A 22,138-nucleotide genomic window follows, 5' to 3' on the forward strand; every position below is an offset into this window, starting at 1 on the left:
ATTTACTTGACCATTCCGTATGCAGATTAATCCGAAACAAGTTACACAACAAATAAGCGTAAGTCATATTATGGACAAAGTTGTACCCGTCGATAATTTCGTCAGTCTACTGCGCTGTAGGAAATCAGGTTACGAATCACACACACCACAATAAATTTGGTATATATCAACAGAACGATACGTTTCACGGTGTGGCCGTAGAGAGAGGACGGAAAGGCTGAATCACTAAATCGTGGCAGCACATCCATCTTCTGGCTGATGTGTTAACGAGTGCTTCATCACATTGTGTTTGTTGCATGGCCGTGTGACCGTTTTCCGCGACGCGCTTGGAAGTTTTATCGGGAAACTGACCCTGACACGTTTCATACCGCACCACATTTCTGACTGGGCAGCGCATGTCCAAAATACGAACGGAATTTCTATTCACTGGGTACCTCAACGTCATCATTACGATTTAATCAACTGGGCCTGTGACTTCCTTTTCATTTCGTGAGAGGTATTCTTAAATCCCATCGTTCCTTTAGCACACATTTCAACACAGTCTTTGGATTTCTGTTCTAGGGTTTTCATTGGACACGCAGTTTTCAATTTAGGTTTCTGACATGCGTTGTACGATTTATACTAAAAATTTACATTTCCTTCTGTACATCGTTATCCAGGAGTGCTTTTAAAAATCTATAATGTCCTATTTCTGCTTGTTTATTACCCTGTTCTGACATATATTAACACTGGGAATGATATCACCTTATCGACCTTTATTTATGTCACATGGAAATTGAAGGTGGAGGGGAGTGGGGCGAAAGATAAGGTAAAAGAAGGGTTTTCTCATATCATCTGCATCGGGACATCACGTGGAATCTGCGACGAAGAGCGAAAATACGTACCAGACCGGGATTCGAACCCCGGATCTCCTGCTTACAAGACAGGGGCGTTAACCGTTGCGCCATCCAGAATACTTTTTCACTCAGCGCCGCTGACTCCGCGTAATGTCCCGATGCACATGACATCAGTAATTCCTTCAGTTTCTTTCCTTTCTCGCCTCCTCCACTTTCAATTTACATGTAATGTATCCCATCTGCGGATTCCGCGTGGTCTCTGTTCTGTCGGATTTGTCCAAAGGAACAGTCACTACGCATTCATATAAGTGATTCGTATCGATGGGCAATGGATACAGTTTCTCGGTGCAGGTACACAAGTACGTCAGACCCCCTGCCTGAATCTCAGAGGAACGAGCGTGGAAGTATTTGCTGTAATACTGCGTTCCGGATAGCGCTGTGATTAACGCACCTACCTAGCAAGCAGGAGATCCCAGGTTCAAATTCTGGTCCGGTACAATTTTTCGCTCGTCACCGCTGATTCGGCGTGATGTCCCGATGCAGCCGACATCAGCAATCCCTTCCCTTTCCTTTCCTTTCTCTCCCACCCCCCGCCACCACCTTCAATTCACGTGTAATGTATCAAAGCTGTGGATTCCACGTCATGTAATTTATTTTCGTTTATTTCTCGGTTTACTCCTTAATCTGTAATTTTTCTGCTGTATGTCTGTGTGCGAGGGCTCGCGATTTTGTTAGCGCGCCCGCGCGCGCGCGCGCGTTGTGTGTGTGTGTGTGTGTGTGTGTGTGTGTGTGTGCGTGTGTGTGCGTGTAGAACGCACGCGCACGGAATTAATTACTGAAAAATACGATTATTTAAGCCCTGTGTCGCGCAGTCTGGTCAACAGTCGTTTGTTGCCGTATTGCCTGACATCACACTGGATGGTTTTCAACGTTTCGGCAAATTCACCAAAATAATACCAATTAAAAATGCACGTTAAATAAATACTCATTTTTGTCTGAAAATATTATCTAAATTACTTTAATTAAAGTCCACTTCTGACTTACACACCTAAGTGGCAACCAAAACTCAGAACAACAAAAATGTTTCACCCACGGGTATATCTCACTGTTCACTGAAATTTACTTTACATAACAAGAAAATAACTTCGAGCCTGAATGTAAGCTAACTGACCCAGTCATTCATTAACTATGTAATGACACTGTTCTTTATGTGTAGCGTAACTATGTGACTACGGTACTGAACGATTGTTGCTCTTACCTCAGTGCAGTAAGGGTTCTCTTGAAAGTGGAGCACAGCACACGGCGCCACAGCAAAGCTAAATTAAAATGGTAAACTAAAAACGGATTCAAAGGTGTGTGTACCGCCATGTGCAATGTGCACACAAGGAACATAGTATTTTTTGCATAGGAATAATTTTGGGTGCTAATGTTCTCCTAAAATAACTTTCGTAAAACAATTTCATCCCAAATAACTACTTCATAACTTAAATGCCAAGAACGTGAACAGTATTCACCATATACAAAAAATTTCTAGCTTTAGAAACAATTCTAACAGGTTGATTATTCAAAAAAATTAGACAAAAGTGTAACCTATCCAAAATTATATCTATTCATTGTATGTGTAAGTGGTGGAGGGGAACAAACTTCCCTAGCTGCCAGCAATGCATGAGATATGCTTCAACCAAATTTCGATACGACAATTTATTTTACAAAACATTGCTATATACGTGCCGGTATACAAAGCTGTAAATTTATCTTAATTCAGTTCCTCGCAAAATTCATTTCAAAATCAGTAAATACTCTCATGATTGTCTTAGTATATCATTTCCAGAAAATCTGTATTCAATTCCGGATAAACATTTCCTGACTATTCAGTTCCGCATCTGCTCCCCAACACACCTCCACTAATAACAGTGCTCTCCCTGTCAGCGCACCCAATCAGAGACGAGCTACAACACAATAAAAGTTTGCGAAACAATATGACTTGCTCTCAGTTGTGTTCATACCGATGTATGAAAATAATAAATTAACAGTCCTGTAATGACGAAGACAACATACACGCCTCACAAGTTCCGCAACATTCCTTGAAATCTGTTTATGTTTTTCGTAAGGTCCATCCGCTCACAGTAAGTTACATCGACCTAAGTAGTTGATACTGCATTTTTTCCCATAATTTCGTGATTTATAACTACATAAGTTGCCAAAGGCCGTCGGATCGTATCATGTCCCAGTCATTATGTTCCCGGCAAGTGTAGGAGATGTAGTGGCTTGAAGTCCCTGATCACGAGAAGCTACGCCAGTTGCCTGGATGCCCTCAGTATAACAATACTGGCGCGGTGACCCAGATCTGCCTGTAACTGGCAACCACGTGAACTTCGCTGGCATGTGAAAGATTCCGTTTGATCGGGCTTTGTAGCCGTGATCTTGACAGCACGTATCGTTTCAGGTCGTATGTTGGTGGGAGCTTTTATCGTGACGTATTTCCTCTGCTAACTGACGCGGATAATTTCTCTTGCACGGACAGAGGAATGCGTATTATCCTACAGATGCACGTGTGAAAAGCAACCACCCGGACGTAACACGACAGCTGTCTGAGAGCAAGACACACATCGCTGTCAAAGTTCAAAGTGCCGTTGTTGAATATCATCTGCTTTCATTTCCCTCCATATTACAATACTAACTTAGTAACCATTAGAAAAATAAAACCGGAAGTTTAGTTCCCAATAACAAAGCAATGTTTCTGTGTGTTCTTCCGAGTTGTTGTTTCTATTTTAGGCACAATATTTCGACGACCGACCTACCCATCTTCTTGAAATGTTGCGAAGTTTGTCGCTGTGCGTATGCGTTTCCTGGCACAGTTTGGCTGAGGTGAGAGGGCGCTCGCCTAGGTTGACCACTGTGGGCAACGTATCGGGAATCGACTTGTCCATCTGCTTTCTGCGTCATTCAGCTTTTTCTTCTGTCGCTCGGTGCTGTGGGCGAGTTCGTCCCACATGCTCTTGTGAGTTATGGGGGGAGGGCGGGGATGAGAGGTTACCATCAGATTTCTGACTGTACTCCGTGATGTCTTAACAGATATCCTACCACCCTCTCCCTTCTTCTTGTCACTGCTTACCATATATTCATTTCCTCTACGATTCTGCGCATCACATCTCCAATCCTTCGACTATCTTCTGTTCTTGTTTTTCCACAATCCATGTTTCACAACCATACAATGTGGTGCTGCAACAATACATCCTAAGAAATTTCTTTCTATGTTTGACAGTACGAGACTTCTCTTGGCCAGTTATAGTCTGCTTTTCATGTCTCCCTGCTCCTTCCGTCATGGATTATTTTGCTGGTTAGATTCCAGCTTTTCTTAACTTCATCTACTTCGTGGTAAGTTTCTCGCTATTCTCATTACTTTCGTCTATCTTGTGAGTGGACAGAAAACGTAAAAATGTTGCTCATCAGTCCTTGCCAGATGCCTCCGTGTTGCATGTATTCGCTCACCAATACGAGCTAGTTTCATCTTGCCTTGGATACGATCTGCCTGGGCGGTTGTGAATGAGCGCTTACATTTCAAGAGCGTCAGTGCAACCCACTCATCCCGGCACCACGATAGAAAGGTAAAAGAATGTAGCAGTCGGGCTTTCTTCTTCCGTCGCCGTCAAGGAGTCGGATATCTCCTTCTCGTACAGGTGTAGAACAAAACAGCGGAGGTTTTAGCGGGAATTCGTACACGTTTATAAAATGCATAACTCACAAATGATGACATTCTTTATATTTTATTCCGACCCGTCTCGGTCATAAACCTCGTCACGGTCCTGTGCGACATAAAAAATGAAATTAATGTCAACATCCAGAATGGAAATTACGCACAAGGTTATAAGATTATTTCCAAAGTAAAAATAGAAAAATTACTTACGTCGAAAAATTAATCTGCATCCAACAGTACATATCGGAGCTAAGTATCGTTCACTTCGAACATTTCAAGTATGTTATCCGTCTGAAGAGCTGTTAACGAAAGTGAACGACAACGAGACACACAATGGCTTTACTTGAGCAGCACTAATCGTAAACAATTCAAAGACCTAGGACTAAGAAGCCATAAAACTAAATTCGTTGTACTAGGTTTAATAGCTACTATGTTAGAGGACGCTACTTTTTTCGTACAGAAGTATGTTAACGTAGAGCCAAAAAATTAAAAAAACTTTATGGAATGTAATTTTAAATATTTATTGCTTTGTCTTCTTGAAAATGTCTGATTGGGATTCAGTTATGTTACTAGATAAATGATTAGTGTTATCTTTATCCTGGTTACGAATGTAGTATCTTCGTAGTACTTGATCTTTGAATTGTTTACTATTTGTTGTGGCCAGGTGACTTATGTCTCGTGCTGGTTCTCTTCAGTTAGTTGCACTTCACACATATCTCATACTTGTAATGTTCGAAGTGAACGATACTTTTAGCTCTGATATGTCATGTTAGCTGCAGATTAGCTTCTCGACGTAAATAATTTTTCTTTTTTGAAATTCTAAATAATCTTGGAACCTTCTAGGTCATTTTCCTTCTGGATTTTGACATGATTTTTGTTTTTTTGTTTCTTATAGAAACCCGAGATGGCTTTCGACCTAAAATGATGAGAATAAAATATAGATCAAGTCAGCATTTGTGTGCAACGCATTTTATGAGGTGTTAACAGGCTGATAACTGCTTCAAGGAGACGTTTAAACTTGTTTATGTATTAGGTTTGGCTATTGTCATGAGAGCTTGAGCCAACGTTTGCTTAACAATTTTTCTAACTTTTTTATTGAAGTATATCGTGACCATATCTCACTCATATGGATCTTTCTATCGTGAATGTATATTCCAGCATTCTTTATTCCACGAAATTTTGGTAGTAGATACAGGCATAAGGAAAAGGTTAAATACAATAAATACAAGGGCTCTAGGGTTTATGAGAGTGCCTGCAATGACTTTTCCCAAAAGGTAAACCTATCCTGCACCAAATTAGCTACCTCAGTTCATCTAAAAGAAACGTATCGCTCTATTTCCAAAATTGGAAAGCATTTGCAGATAGCACATATGAAGGCATTAAAACGACCGCCAGGTTCAACTTTGAGTGATGAGACTGAAACGACACACTGCGGTACTCTGTCGAATTTTCGTTATCTACATTCCCGTCGATAGTTTCTAGGATGGTTTTCACGTTAATGTAGCAACTATAAAATACGGAATTACTATTCTTTCAATAATTGTATAGTACTACGGTAACAACGTAAACCAGATTATGTTTTTCCTTTATTTTATATCTGCAATAAACTGCGGCCTTTTAAAGTTATGTAATGCGGTTCCCAGCCTTCCTAGGAGCTATCCTTGAAGTAACCGATCTGTAACAGTACCTTGTGTCACTGTGTGCCAACTGCCACTGCTGCATGTGCGTTGATGCGATGTGCCAGAGGCATATGCCGGACACGGTGGCCTTCCTTCTCGGCAGTGTCACGTGGCCGTCTGAAACCCGACCGTAAATTCCCTGACCACCGCTGCCAGTGTCATATGCAGTCGCTACACTCCTGCCAAGTCTTTCTGCAGTATGTCCGCCCGGATACCTGAGTGGTCAGCGTGACGGATTGCCCGGGTTCGACTCCCGGCTGGGTAGGGGATTTTCTCCGCTCAGGGACTGGGTGTTGTGTTGACTTTATCATCATTTAATCCCCATCCGGCGCGCAGGTCGCCCAATGTAGCCCTATTACGCGACTTCGTTCAAACTCAGTGGTGTTTTGATAATGGCGTTTTTCTCGCCTTAAATGCATTCTTGACTGACATCAACTCACTACGTTCAATCTCAAAGGTAACTAACGCTCACAAGCGTTAAAGCGTATATTTAAAGCAAATTTGATTTGCATCCTCATAGTAACGTTACTAGCTCTTCTCTAATGCGCCCGTCACGTAATCTGAATAGACTTCATCTTTCAGAAACAGACTCACGCCTACTAATTTTCGTTCATGTCGCACAATTCTATTTTGGTGTTGCGATGTTTTTGTCATCTGTTTATTAATTTTTAGATCATATCTTCCCGTGCACATACAGTACTTTTCCTAGTCATCAGTCAAATTTTAGGCATTTTATCGCTATTTAATTTTGCGTCTCATTCATTGTTTGTTTTTTCCCCACTACTTTGTAGGCCTGGCTCACTCAGCAGTCATGCTTTGTATACTTATGACAAACATCTTATGGGTGTAGACAATTTTATTGTGACAACACACCTTTGTGATTAATCTCTTAACGTGAGTGTCCCGAATTCTGGGACTTCGTAACTGTCCATCTATATTATGAAAATTAAACCACGGTTAGCACTCGTCATTGTTCTTTGCTGAGTGCTAACATTGTCTATGGTACTGTATTTCTACCATTTCATAAAATTTCAGTCAGTGATTTGTATTCTTGGCAGATAAACCTGAACATGCGTCTTACTGACGTGAAACCGGTAGTTACGAATAATGCAGCGATATTACTAACCTGCTAAAACTGTCACCAAAAATTTCAGTTGTAGGTTGTCTGACTAACCACTCCCAGGTACAAAAAAATTGTTTATGAGTTTTTATTATAATTAAGGCCGAAATTGAAAATGTAAAATTCTGTTAAAATCGACTCATTAAGAGGTATAAACTTACTTTGAAGGCTTAAGATAGTAAGTTAAATATTAAAGTTAGAAACTATGTACGTGCATTGAGACAGTGTAACACTTCGTTCAGATTACCTTGATTATATTTATTCAGTATTTGAGAATGAGAGCACTTAGTGACATAAAAAAAACTTACACATATATTTCAAACCTTTTCGATACTTTTCTCCGACATCGCCCACAAAATAATCGCTTACTACATTTTCCCTGTTCAGGAAATAAAGCTTCAGCATTACGCATGACGTTTTAATTTACTACTTCCTTACTAATAACTCTGTTTGCTATACATTTTGCTTGCAGTATCCACATATATCACTGAATGTGTCCGCAAAATTATGAAGGCTGTTCGGAGAGTAAGGTCTGACCCAACGCGAAACGGAAACCACAGCGAAAATAAAAAATGTTTTATTTTCAATAGTTTGCTACGCCTTCCAGCTACTTCTGTACATAGCATTTGCTATAGCGCTGTAACAACTTTCCAACTTCCTTATCATAGAAGGTAACCGCCCTTGTCTTTCGCCAGCTCCCTACGTCGCTCTGCAGATCTTTGTCTCTGCCAAAATGTTTTTCAGCGGTTCTTGTGAGCAGACATGAGAATCAGAAGAAACCATGTCCACACGGTATGGTCAGTAACCAAACCTTTCCCCACGAAAACGCTACAGGGACGTCCTCATTACCCCTGCAATAAGCAGCCAAGAATTGTAATAAAGAAGGAAACGCATGGGCCGTGCGGGGTAGCCGCGCGGTCTTGGACGTCTTGTCACGGTCCGCGCAGCGCCCCCCCCCCCCCCCCTCCACCCCCCCCCCCCCCTCGTCAGAGGTTCGAGTCCTCCCACAGAGCGATGACCTCAGCAGTTTGGTCCCTTAGGATCTTCCCACTCTTTCCTCAAATTTCCAAAAGAAAACGCACGACAGGAGCGTTATGTGGGGGTTGCATAAAATCAGGTTGAACCCCTCAGTGGGCACCTGTTTGGCCGGAGACACTATGCCTCTAAGCATCTTTAAGTGCTCATTGTGTGCTCAGAAACGAATAGAGTGGCGTGACGCGATCGACAGACACATTAAAGACACTGCACAACACATATTTGCAAAGTCCATCGGGTTTTCAGTGTCGTTTCCATTTCGCAACATATCGGACCTTACCTTCCAAGGAGCCCTTGTATATCATTTTAGGTCACGTAGTGCTGGAAACTACGTTTAGCGCAACACAAATTACCCGTAGTACACTCATCCAACGTTTCATAATGAGAGCACTTATCGGCCTGCAAGAAACATTAAACATAGTTTCAGGCGTTGAAGCTCTTGCATACAAGGGACTTCAATTCTTTGGAATATCATGAGGAGAGGTAATTACTAATAAGTGCAGAATATGGTCAACAAACAAAGCCATGGGTAACGAGACAAGCGATGAACTTAACATCAAAATTGGTGTCGCGAAATACATGAAGTTAAGAAATTCTTCTTCGTTCAAAAGTAACACATGATATGCGAAACAAGAAGGGCATATAAATCAGACTAGGAGAGGCAAAGAGAGCATTCATGGCCAGAAGAAGTCAAATGGTTAAATAGAACAGATATTTCTCATGATCAGAAAGGAAATGAATCCACTTTGAGGCTTTTGTAAATTTAGTTCACGCCAGTAGTATGTTTTACTCAAATCCGTACATGTTTAACTTATTGTACTGTTCGGGGGCCACCCAGAAAATAAAGACCTATTCATTATGCAAAACGATAACCACAATGTGCGTTGGAAAAAAATAATAATTTTGTTATATACATAATCACAACCTACATTTAATCATTTGTAGTATCTGTCATGAGCTTCAGAATTCCCACGCAATACTCGCGTGCCGCTAGTTCCTTAACGCAGGTGGCCATTACATTCATGCACGCTGTTGTGACAAAAGTCATGAGATATCTCGTATTATCGTGTCGGACTTTCTTCTGGCCGGTGTACGTAGTGCAGCTACTGGACGTGGCATGGACTCAACAACTCGCTAGAAGTCCCCTGAAGAAATACTGATCCATGATGCCTCTATAGCCGTCCATAATTGCGTAAGTTCTGCCGGTGGCACAAACTGACCTCTCGATCATGTCCCATAAATGTGTAAGACGTGTATATTTCTATTGTCTATTGTCAAATCACAATTTATGAAAGATGTTTATATTTTATTAATAGGATTAAGTAGGAATAATTAATATTTCTCATGTTGGAAATAATTGTGGTAGCAGGGAATGTCTGCACCAAAGTATTGTTGACAAGAGAGACTACAGCAACGACAGTGAGCAAGTGGTGGTGGTGGTGGTGGTTAGTGTTCAACGTCCCGTCGACAACGAGGTCATTAGAGACGGAGCGCAAGCTCGGGTTAGGGAAGGATTGGGAAGGAAATCGACCGTGCCCTTTCAAAGGAACCATCCCGGCATTTGCCTGAAACGATTTAGGGAAATCACGGAAAACCTAAATCAGGATGGCCGGAGACGGGATTGAACCGTCGTCCTCCCGAATGCGAGTCCAGTGTGCTACCACTGCGCGACCTCGCTCGGTAGTGAGCAAGTGTCCGACTGCGCATCTGTGATTGGTATACAGCTGTAAAAGACAGCTTTCAGCGTAGAATTGGAACGTGAAACTTTTCTCAGCCAACGCAGTTCCAGTCGGAAGTACGTCCGTTCGCCGTAGTTTGTGCGCCCCTGGTGGAGGTCCCTGGCAACGTGGTGGCTGTGGCAGCGGTGGGGGCGGCAGAGCTCTCGAGTAGGTCGGGCAGGGCGGGCTGGTACAGCTGCAGCTGGCGCCGGCGCCTGCGATGCGAGAGGGCTGCCGAGGACCCTCCAGTCGGGGGCGGCCGGCGGGGGCGGCTGCCAAAATACGGCGCCGTCTCGCCGTCCCGAGCAGCAAAAACAAACGAGCCACCGGCGGACGCCGATAGCCGATATATGAGCTACTGCTGCGTCTAGGCGGCGGGAACTCGCTGCTGGAGTGGAGAAATTGTCCGACCAGTGGGGAAAGTCGGCAGGCCAGGGAAGATCATAGAACTCGCTAAAAATGAATTTGTCTTGAAGCAGTACGTACGGGGGGGACTTCAAAAAGTACAGTACTGGCCGTTAAAATAGCTACACCACGAAGATGACGTGCTACATACGCGAAATATAACCGACAGGAAGAAGATGCTGTCATATGCAAATGATTAGCTTTTCACAGCATTCATGCAAGGTTGGCGCCGGTGGCGACACCTATAACGTGCTGATATGAGGAAAGTTTCCAACCGATTTCTCATACACAAACAGCAGTTGACCGCCGTTGCCTGGTGAAACGTTGTTGTGAAGCCTCGTATAAGGAGGAAAATGCCTACCATCACGTTTCCGACTTTGATAAAGATCGGATTGTAGCCTATCGCGATTGCAGTTTATCGGTATCGCGACATTGCTGCTCGCGTTGGTCGAGATCCAATGACTGTTAGCAGAATATGGAATCGGTGGGTGCAGGAGGGTAATACGGGACGACGTGCTGAATCCCAACGGCCCCGTATCACTAGCAGTCGAGATGACAGGCATCTTATCCGCATGGCTGTAACGGATCGTCCAGTCACGTCTCTGCCCTGAGTCAACAGATGGGGACGTTTGCAAGACAACAACCATCTGCACGAACAGTTCGACGAGGTTTGCAGCAGCATGGACTATAGCTCGGAGACCATGGTTGCGGTTAACCTTGACGCTGCATCACAGACAGGAGCGCCTGCGATGGTGTACTCAATGACGAACCTGGCTACACGAATGGCAAAACGCCGTTTTTCGGATGAATCCAGGTTCTGTTTACAGAATCATGATGGTCGCATCCGTGTTTGTGCGACATCGCGGTGAACGCACATTGGAAGCGTGTATTCGTCATCGCCATATTGGCGTATCACCCGTCGAACAGTGGACGTTACATTTCAGATGTGTTACGACCCGTGGCTCTACCCTTCATTCGATCCCTGCGAAACCCTACATTTCAGCAGGGTAATGCACGACCTCATGTTGCAGGTCCTGTACGGGCCTTTCTGGATACAGAAAATGTTCGACTGCTGCCCTGGTCAGCACATTCTCCAGATATCTCACCAATTGAAAACGTCTGGTCAATGGTGGCCGAGCAACTGGCTCGTCACAATACGCCGGTCACTACTCGTGATGAACTGTGGTATCGTGTTGAATCTACATTGGCAGCTGTACCTGTATAAGCTATAAAGGCTCTGTTTGACTCAATGCCCAGGTGTATCGAGGCCGTTATTACGGCTAGAGGTGGTTGTTCTGGGTACTGATTTCTCAGGATCTATGCACCCAAACTGCGTGAAAATGTAATCACATGTCAGTTCTAGTATAATATATTTGTCCAATTAATACCCGTTCATCATCTGCATTTCTTCTTGGTTTAGCAATTTTAATGGCCAGTAGTGTAGTTCTGTCGCAATTTACATCCTTCTGAATCTGGTAACTGTATCCATCTCTCGACCTCCCTCTACAGTTTTTACCGCACTCACTTCCCTCCAGTACCAAACTCGTGATCCCTTGATATCTCAGGATATGTCCTATCAACCGATCCCTTCTACTAGTTACGCTGTGCCACAAATTTCTTTTCTCCCCAGTTCTGTTCAGTACCTGCTCATTAGTTACGTGATCTACCCATGTAATCTTCAGCATTCTTCTGTTGCACCACATTTCCAAAGCTTCTATGCTGCTCTTGTCTAAACTGATTATCGTCCATGTTTTACTTCCGTACATGACTACATAGAAATACTTTCAGAAAAGACTGCGTAACACTCTCCTTGCCATTGTCAGTCTACATTTTATATCCTCGCTACTTTAGCCAGCATCGTTGACTTTGCCGCCCAAATAGCGAAACTCTCGTATTATTCTCAGTGTCTCGTTTCCTAATTTAAGTCCCTTACAAAAATGGTTCAAATGACTCTGAGCACTATGGGACAACTTCTGAGGACATCAGTCCCGTAGACTTAGAACTACTTAAACCTAAGGACATCACACACATCCATGCCTGAGGCAGGATTCGAACCTGCGAGCGCAGCAGTCGCGTGGTTCCAGACTGAAGCGCCTAGAACCGCTCGGCTACCGCGGCCGGCTAATTCCCTTACCATCACCTATTTAATTTGACTATATTCCATTATCCTTGTTTTGCTTTTGATGATATTCATCTTGTTTCCTCCTGTCCATTTCGTTCAAATGGTTCAAAAGGCTCTCAGCACTATGGGACTTAACTTCTAAGGTCATCAGTCCCCTAGAACTTAGAACTACTTAAACCTAACTAACCTAAGGACAACACACACATCCATGTCCGAGGCAGGATTCGAACCTGCGACCGTAGCGGTCGCGCGGTTCCAGACTGTAGCGTCTAGAACCGCTCGGCCACCCCGGCCAGCCCATTTCGTTCAACTGCTCTTCCAAGTCCTTACCTGTCTGTGACAGAACTATAATGTCTTTGTGTAGTTTAGACGTTTTGCCCCTAAGAATCGTAATGTCCCGCTTTCATCCACACGGGAGTATGTTTCCAGTTGCCGAGCAATTTCACTCCCGCCCCGTGCTGCACCTGCATCCACATCGCAGCAGAACTGGCTCTGCAAGTAACCGTGAACATGTACTCTCTTCTGACAATGCGCTGCTCTTCTTTCTCAATGGTCTTGTAGGAGGAAAAGTATAAATTACTTTCTAAACTTCCAGCTTACATAACTGATTTCAGTTGTCGATCAATTGTCTTCGTATCTATAGAAACTGGGGAAAACGACTGTCAGTATTGGAAACCATATCGATGAAAGCACAGGGGATGAAAAATTACATCTTTAATAAGGTTATAGTTTGAGACAGGAACCATTTACGGATTTCTTACATATCCATCTTCAAATGCCTCCTTGGAAATTTGGAAATTTGTGGTAAGTTCCTGTGGGACCAAACTGCTGAGGTCATCGGTCCCTTGGCTTACACACTACTTAATCTAACTAAAACTATATTACGCCAAGGACAACACACATACACATGCCCGACGGGGGGAGCTGCGCGATCCGTGGCAAGGCCTGGATCCTTGTATTGTAGTTGTTATTGGTTTCGTATTCTAAGATGAACAAAAATTTCTTTCGTTCAAAATTCGATAAACTTACGAGAGATTTTTTTAACTTCCCCCAAACGTACATGAAATGGTCTTAAGGTTAATTAAGAAGGTAATATGACGACAACATACGTGGTGTATATTTCGGTGCGGTGCGTTCGCGGTGTATTTCTGATACAAGTTTTCAAATTTTGACGATTTGACGAGTTTCGTGTTATTTAGTATAATTTTTAATCGATGGCTGGTCGATTTCTTTAAGAAAAAAAAACAGAAGAAACAATCTAAGGTTTTCAGAGAAGTGAACACGCGTCAGAAAGAGTGACATCAACCTAATCAACGCAAATATACGATATTACGCATCATCAGAAGAGGTGAGATGGTATTTTACCAGTATACAGAACATTTTAATGATGTTGCTAAAAATGTCCACTACGGTCAGAAGGTAAAATCTGTAACTTGTTAAATACCTGTATGTAAAACAACTTATGTCTGCGTTTGGTTCGTTTGTTTATTTTTGTGCTTTTATTCCATTCAACTGACTTCAAACTAAAAACAGAGCATGTGATGATTATCATCTATAGCTTCAAGCGCAGCAGCACATTAAAAATTCTATGACTACTATTAGAATGACTGTCACATTGCTGAATACCTACAAGGTAAGCAACGTCAAATATTTGTAACTTCGCGTTACTCTGAAGATATAAGAACATCTCGGCTGCTCACCCAAACCAAGTATCACATTTAAGAAGTCAACAAGTGTTTTTTTGCTGTTAGCTTAAGTCATTACTTTCCGAAGTACATAGAACGCCACGTAAATTAAATAAATACCAAAGTAATTGGAAATAGCACGTGTTTTAATGTTACAAAACCGAACCATTGCGATGCACATGTCGGCTCCGGAGTTTCTCTTCGAAAGTACAAATATTATTCTTTAGGATCGTTACGGGAAATATCGTGACGTTAGTGAACCAAGTACGCTGTCGACGGGCAGCGGCGTTCTTGCAACAGCGACAGTTCGCAGCATCGGCGGGACCGTGTTGGTGTAGTGTGCTCTGCTGCCGCTTGGAGCAGCACTAGGTAGCAGTGGCAGTGATTGCTGAATTATTTGCTGCGCTCTCTGCCGGCGGACATGAGAGCCACTTGCCGACAAGAAACGGCGGCAGTGGCATCCAGTGTTGCTCTCACTTGGTGCATGTCTAGTAGTCCGTTGGAGTTGCAAAGACCTCTTCCGTTTGTCTAGTTGTTTCCTTACAGTGCGTCAACTAAGTTATTACTATGTAACCTCTGTTTCCACGTCTGTGTTAACAAAGAGACTGAGCCATACAGATAAGAGTGTTTAAAAAATAGGTTTCCATATTTTAACAGCAGATAATAAAAAATGACCTATAAAATGAGTTAAGATATGAGCGCTTTTTCAGATATGGACGCCGGCCGAAGTGGCCGTGCGGTTAAAGGCGCTGCAGTCTGGAACCGCAAGACCGCTACGGTCGCAGGTTCGAATCCTACCTCGGGCATGGATGTTTGTGATGTCCTTAGGTTAGTTAGGTTTAACTAGTTCTAAGTTCTAGGGGACTAATAACCTCAGCAGTTGAGTCCCATAGTGCTCAGAGCCATTTGAACCATTTTGAGGTATGGACCACTTCGTGCCGATGTTGATGACTGTATTCCTGCGAACGTTTATAGCTCAGTTCTTACTGGTTTTGTTTGTTTCTGCACCTGGTCCTCTGATTGTGATGCTGTAGTCAGGTATGCCGGCCGGAGTGGCCGAGCGGTTCTAGGCGCTACAGTCCGGAACCGCGCGACCGCTACGGTCACAGGTTCGAATCCTGCCTGGATGTGTGTGATGTCCTTAGGTTAGTTAGGTTCAAGTACTTCTAAGTTCTGGGGGACTGATGACCTCAGAAGTTAAGTCCCATAGTGCTTAGAGCCATTTTGCCAGGTTTCTGGACGAAGTTTCATTGTGCAAGCAATTGTGCACGTTCATCCAATAAATGGCAGCTACCGACAAACCATCTCTTATGAATCACGTAAACTATTTTTCAATGTGTTAGTAGATGACAGTATCAAATATATACTGTAATATGATAGTGAGTCGTCAGTTTTTCAGGGCTATTCACAAGCTGTCGATCTGCGCGTAGAAATGTAGTGTTAGACATTCACGTGGCTGTTTGTGTTTCAGAGTGGGAAGTAGATCAAAAAAAAAAAAATTGAATTAAGTAACTCTACAGTTTTTACGTACCAGAAAAAATCTTGAGTTCAGTTTGTAAGATCTGGCCTATGAGGATGAGATGGCAGTAACTGGGTGACGTCTTGAAGAACTCGTCGTGAAGCAACAGCACTGACAAACACTGCAATCTCTCTTTCCTATCTCTCATCCTGTCGCGCAGAGCCCACTGATTACATAATTTCGGAAATTTACTTTTGTCATAACCTTATGGTGGGATGACCTCCCTGCCGCCCCCGTCCTCTGGTAATCTGATGATGCAAAATCGTCTGCACCATCTGTCTGTGAAGCGTGTAGGCTGTGTTCTGTTTGTTTTCGTATTTTAATATATTGTGTATCGTATTTTCTGAGGAGATTGGAGACCAGACCAGCATTTGGCTAAACGAGCGTGGAAAACTACCCAAGAACATCACCGCCGGTTTATTAGACCAGTGGTCGTCAAATTGCGGTCCGCTGGTGCTTGCTGCCCGAATCAAGTATTAGTGCTGCCCGGGGTTCTCAGACAAATAATGAAAAACATGCATCTAGCAACTAGCAGCCGAATCCAAAAACGTCAGCTAACGGTAAGATATTCTTAAGAGTGTAGTTTCCCTTCTTAGTAACGGAAAAAGCTTACAGAGACAGTAATATTTTAGGAAGTGCTATATTTTCATTAACGTTGGTGGACTGGGTCTTGAGCTAAGTAAAGCTGGCCGCTTACCTTGGGGAACCACTGCATGGTTAGAGGATGTGAGAAGGGAAACCTTTCATTCTTTATCTTCCAATAGGGACAGCTGAAGGGCATGCGCAATTCGTACTGATCAGCTGCTATGGTACAAATTATGACACGGTAATAACAAGAATTCGTGAGCGCTTATTATGGACACGGTCATCTTCAAATGTGGTACATACATTGAAGCGCCAAAGAATCTGGTATAGGCATTCTTATTCAAATACAGAGATATGTAAACAGGCAGAACACGGTGTTGCGGTCGGCAACGCCTGTATAATCAACAAGTGTCTGGAACAATGGTTAGATCGTTTACTACTGCTACAATGGCATGTTATCAAGATTTAAGCGAGTTTTAACATGGTGTTATAGTCGCTGCGCGAAGGATGGGACACAGCATCTCCCAGGTAGCGATGAAGTGCGGATTGCCGGACGGGGTGGCCGAGCGGTTCTAGGCACTACAGGCTGGAGCCGCGCCACCACTACGGTCGCAGGTTTGAATCCTGCTTCGGGCATGGTTGTGTGTGGTGTCCTTAGGTTAGTTAGGTTTAAGTAGTTCTACGTTCTAGAGGACTGATGACCTCAGAAGTTAAGTCCCATAGTCCTCAGAGCCATTTGAACCATTTTGAAGTGCGGATTTTCCCCTACGACCATTTCATGAGTGTACCGTGAATACCAAGAATCCGGTAAGACATTAAATCTCCAACATCGCTGCGGCCGGAAAAACATTCTGCAAGAACGGGGGAAACAAAAACTGAAGACAATCGTTCAACGTGACAGAAGTGCAACCCTTCCGTAAGTTGCTGCAGATTTCAATGCTGGGCCATCAACAAGTGTCAGCGTCCGAATCATTCAACGTAACATCATCGATATGGGCTTTCGCATACGAAGGCCCACTCTTGTACCCTTGGTGACTTCGCAACACAAGGCTTTACTCATCGTCTGGGCTCGTCAACACCGACACTGGACTGTTGATGACTGTAAAAATAATGCCTGGTCAAACGAGTATCGTTTCAAATTGTATTGAGCGGGTGGAGGTGTACGGGTATGGAGACAACCACATGAACCACGAACCCTGAATGTCGGCAGGGGACTGTTAAAGCTGGTGGAAGCTCTGTCGTGGTGTGCGGCGTGTGCACTTGGAGTGATGTGTGACCCCTGATGCGTCTAGATACGACTCTGACAGGTGACATGTACGGAAGCATACTGCCTCATCTCCTGCATCCATTCATGTCCATTGTGCATTTAGACGCTTCAAATGGTTCAAATGGCTCTGAGCACTATGGGACTTAACGTCTGAGGTCATCAGGCCCCTAGAACTTAGAACCACTTAAACCTAACTAACCTAAGGACATCACACACATCCATGCCCGAGGCAGGATTCGAACTTGCGACCGTAGCAGTCGCTCGGTTCCAAACTGAAGCGCCTAGAACCGTTGGGCAATTGCAGCGGAACAATTCGACACCCCACACGTCCAGAATTGCAACAAAGTTGCTCCAGGAACACTCTTCTAATTTTAAACACTTCCGCTGGTCACCAAATTCCTCAGACGTTAAAATTATTGAGCACATCTGGGATACCTTGCTGCGTGCTGTTGAGAAGAGATCTATACCCCCTCGAACACTTGCGGATTTATGGACAGCCCTGGTGCCATTTCCCTCCAGCACCACTTCAGACATTAGTCGGATCTATGCCACGTCGTGTTGCGGCACTTCAGCGTGCCCGCGGGAGCCCTCCACGATATTATGCATGAGTTTCAGTTTCTTTGGCTCTTCAGTGAATTTGTAGGAAGGAATGTGGCATTTAGTTAAGACTGCTATAATACAACGAAACGAGCAGAAGGAAAATGACATTCTAAACATTCAGTAAAGATTTCTGAGCGTGTCTCATGTTATAGGAAGGAAGATAAGTGCTTAATATTCCGTCGACATCGAATCCATTACAGACAGAGCACAATCTCGGACTAAGGAAAGGGGGAAAAATCGACCGTGTCCTTAAAAGGAACCCTCCCGGTATATTTTTTTTAACGATTTACGAAAATCTTGAAACAGGATTGCCAGAAGGGCGAGTCTAGTGACCTGACCGTTTTTGTCTCATATTGGGCAACGCATTTACGTGTAATATTCTGTTCCTGATCAGTTAAACATCCGCACGCACAAACAACACAATAATAAGTCGTCAGACAATTACAGTGTCAAAACACTGAGGTTCCTGATGGTGGCAGAAATCTGAAACAGGTCCATTTAAAGTGTTTCATATGATACCGGCTTTGAAAGAACAGTACTTGGGAACCGGCTGCCAAAATATGCCTTAAATGTTGTGTGGTCATAACATACTAATTTATGTTGGTTACCAATTAATAATAATATCGGTACACACGCTGAGGTGACAAGAGTCATGGGATAGCGATATGCACGTGTACAGATAGCGGTAGTGTCGCGTACACAACCTATAAAAAGACATTGCATTGGCGGAGCTACCATTTGTACTCTGCTGATTCAAGTGAAAAAGGTTTCCCACGTGATTGTGGCTGTAAGACGGGAATTAAAAGACTCTGAACGCGGAATGATAGGTGCATGGGACATGCCATTTTGGAAATCGTTAGGGAATTCAATATTCCGAGATCCATAAAGAGTACTAAATTTCTGGTATTACCTCTCACCATGGATAACACAGTGCCAAATGCCTTCACTTAACGACCGAGAGCAGCGGCGCTCTCGTAGTGTTGCCAGTGCCAACAGACAACCGCAGAAATCAACGTAAGACGTACAACAAACGTATCCGTTAGGACAGTGCGTCGAAATTTGGCGTTAATGGGCTATGGCAACAGATGACCAAAGCGAGTGCCTTTACCGACAGGGCTATATTCCTTGCAGCGCCTCTCCTGGTTTCGTGACCATAGCAATTGGATCCTGGAGCCGGCCGGTGTGGCCAAGCGGTTCTAGGCGCGTCAGCCTGGAACCGCGAGACCGCTACGGTCGCAGGTTCGAATCCTACCTCGGGTATGGATGTGTGTGATGTCTTTAGGTTAGTTAGGTTTAAGTAGTTCTAAGTTCTAGGGGACTGATGACCTCAGATGTAAAGTCCCATAGTGCTCAGAGCCATTTGAACCATTTTTGGATCCTGGACGACTGAAAAATGGTGGCCTGGTCAGATGAGTTCCTGTTTCAGTTGGTAAGAGCTCATGGTACGCTTAGAATGTGGCGCAGACCGCACGGAGCCATGGACCCAAGTTATCAACATAGCACAGTGCAAGCTGGTGATGTCTCCGTAATGGCGTGGACTGTGTTCACATGAAATGGACTGAGTCCCCCAGTGCTGCTGAATCAATCATTAACTGGGAATAGTTGTGTTCGGCTACTTCATGTTCCCAAATTTTTATGGACGACAGCGCATCACGTCACTGGGGCACAATTTTTCGCGAATTGTTGGAGAACATTCTGAACAATTCGGGAGAATGATATGGCCACCCAGATCGCCCAACAAGGGATATAATCTAAAGGTCAGTTCGTGCACTAAATCCTCCCCCAGCAACACTCTCGTAATTATGGACGGCTATAGAGGCAGCATGGCTTAAGATTTCTGCAGAGGACTTCAACAGAATTTTTGAGTCGATGCTACGTCGAGCTGCGGCACTACGTAGGGCAAAAGGACTCCGGCACGATACGGAGAGGTACTCCATGTCTTTTGTCACCTCGGTGTATACGGCATTAGGTGCCGCTCCACATTTTGAATACTGGCTCTTTAGCAGAAAAGTTAGATGATCACTGCACTAGACTAATGATCGTTAATTCACAATGTGGATTCAGTTCCGTATCTGGATTATCTCACGTCGCAGGGTAGGGCGGCGATCCAAATTATGCGAGCAGGTCACTGAGAGCATCACAGTCACAAGGAAAAAGAAACGGTTAATGTGCATGCGGAGTTGTCTCGACATGATGAGTAGAAACCGAGAAAGAGCTATTTTTATCTTCCGCCTGCCAGTTGAGCAGGAGCCACGCAGTAAGAACGCATTTTCCTCCTGTTCCGCGTGTCCAATCAGTGTTCGCTTTTTGCAGGATTAAACGGGACACGACTCCAGGAACAAACAGATTATCGCAGGATTTTGCCCCTTTTCGAGTAGAAATAGCGTGCAAACAAACAAAAAGTACTTGGTATTTGTGCTACGCTCCGAAATGAGGAATATTCGCCATGTGTGATGGCCGCTGCGGGGACATCGCGGCTCGCCGTTGCGTCCACGCCAACGAACCTGTCCAGTCACTGTGACAACCCACTGACGCGACGTATTGACATGCGGCCGGATTAAGCCGTTCCCAATACGGCAGAATCCCAGTTTAGATACATGCGATCGAAGTAGTATTAATTTAGAAGCATTGCCAGTCTCGATGTAGTTTACAGTTCAGTTTCCCCGCAGAAGCACGAAAACTGTGGCGTTTCGCAGCTGCCAATAAGTACCTTAATTTTATAAAACAAGAGGGGGGATATTAAATTTTTACTAAACCATCGTAAATTTTACTACTCCTTATCTTATTCAAAGGAAGACTGATTTACATTATATGCACTAGTTAATTACAATTATGAAGTCTCCACTGGCAGGTCATGATTAAAATTAGCGCATTACATCCTAAACTGATAATACCACATTGGCGGGAACCCCGAACTGGTACCAACTGCAATCACAATTGTAAGAGCGTTAAAGGAAGACGGTCTAAACGCTGTACCAAGTCAACTACAGCTTTAATCGCTGGAGACGCTGAAAATCCTACAGCTCAAGAAAATGTAAATATTATGGTGAAAGTAAAGTTTTACGAGATAAAGTCCAAATGAGTGAATGTTTTTAACCCAAACTACACAAAATCAGCAATAACATGAAAAGTTCAGGTTTAGTTTATGTTATTACAATGAAATGAAAACCCTTAGCTGCTACAGGCGTTGACATACGTCAACGGGGACAGATGAAAATGTGTGCCCCGACCGGGATTCGAACGCGGGATCTTCTGCTTACATGGCAGACGCTCTATCCATTTTTTTTTAATCTCATTTTGTTCGACTTTGTTCGATGCATCTGCTCGGAGCGGACGTCGTAAGACATCCGTTTAAGTTCGTTGTTGATCGACTAACTCAGTTTTTTTTTATTACAGAGGGAGCTAACCCTCAGCCATCTGAGCCATCTGAGCCATCTGCGACACAGAGGATAGCGCGACTACAGGGATTTATCTCTGGCACGCATCCTGCGAAACCCATATTCTCAAAGTATTGTCCCGCATTACATTCGTAGTGCCCCCGCCCATTATACTCATTACTCGCGGCGCGTTGCCGATTCCCGTAAGAGTTTGGGCACTGTTCGTGCGTCTGCACAGAAGAAGAAGATGGTGAAGTGGCCGGTGAGCCTTATATATATATATATATATATATATATATATATATATATATATATATATATACTAAGGTGGTATCTGTTCTTTCGGACATGTCCGAAAGAGCAGATAGCATCTTAGTTTATGTTTTCGGCAATTGAATGTATTTTCTTTGCGATACAGATTCAATAGCAACGAAGGCGGTCACTAAACATATTAGATTTCATCTTCGTTGCATGTCGGTGGCTTTTTCCAGGA

The sequence above is a fragment of the Schistocerca piceifrons genome, chromosome 1 (assembly GCF_021461385.2).
Source record: "Schistocerca piceifrons isolate TAMUIC-IGC-003096 chromosome 1, iqSchPice1.1, whole genome shotgun sequence".
Taxonomy (NCBI): Eukaryota; Metazoa; Arthropoda; class Insecta; order Orthoptera; family Acrididae; genus Schistocerca; species Schistocerca piceifrons.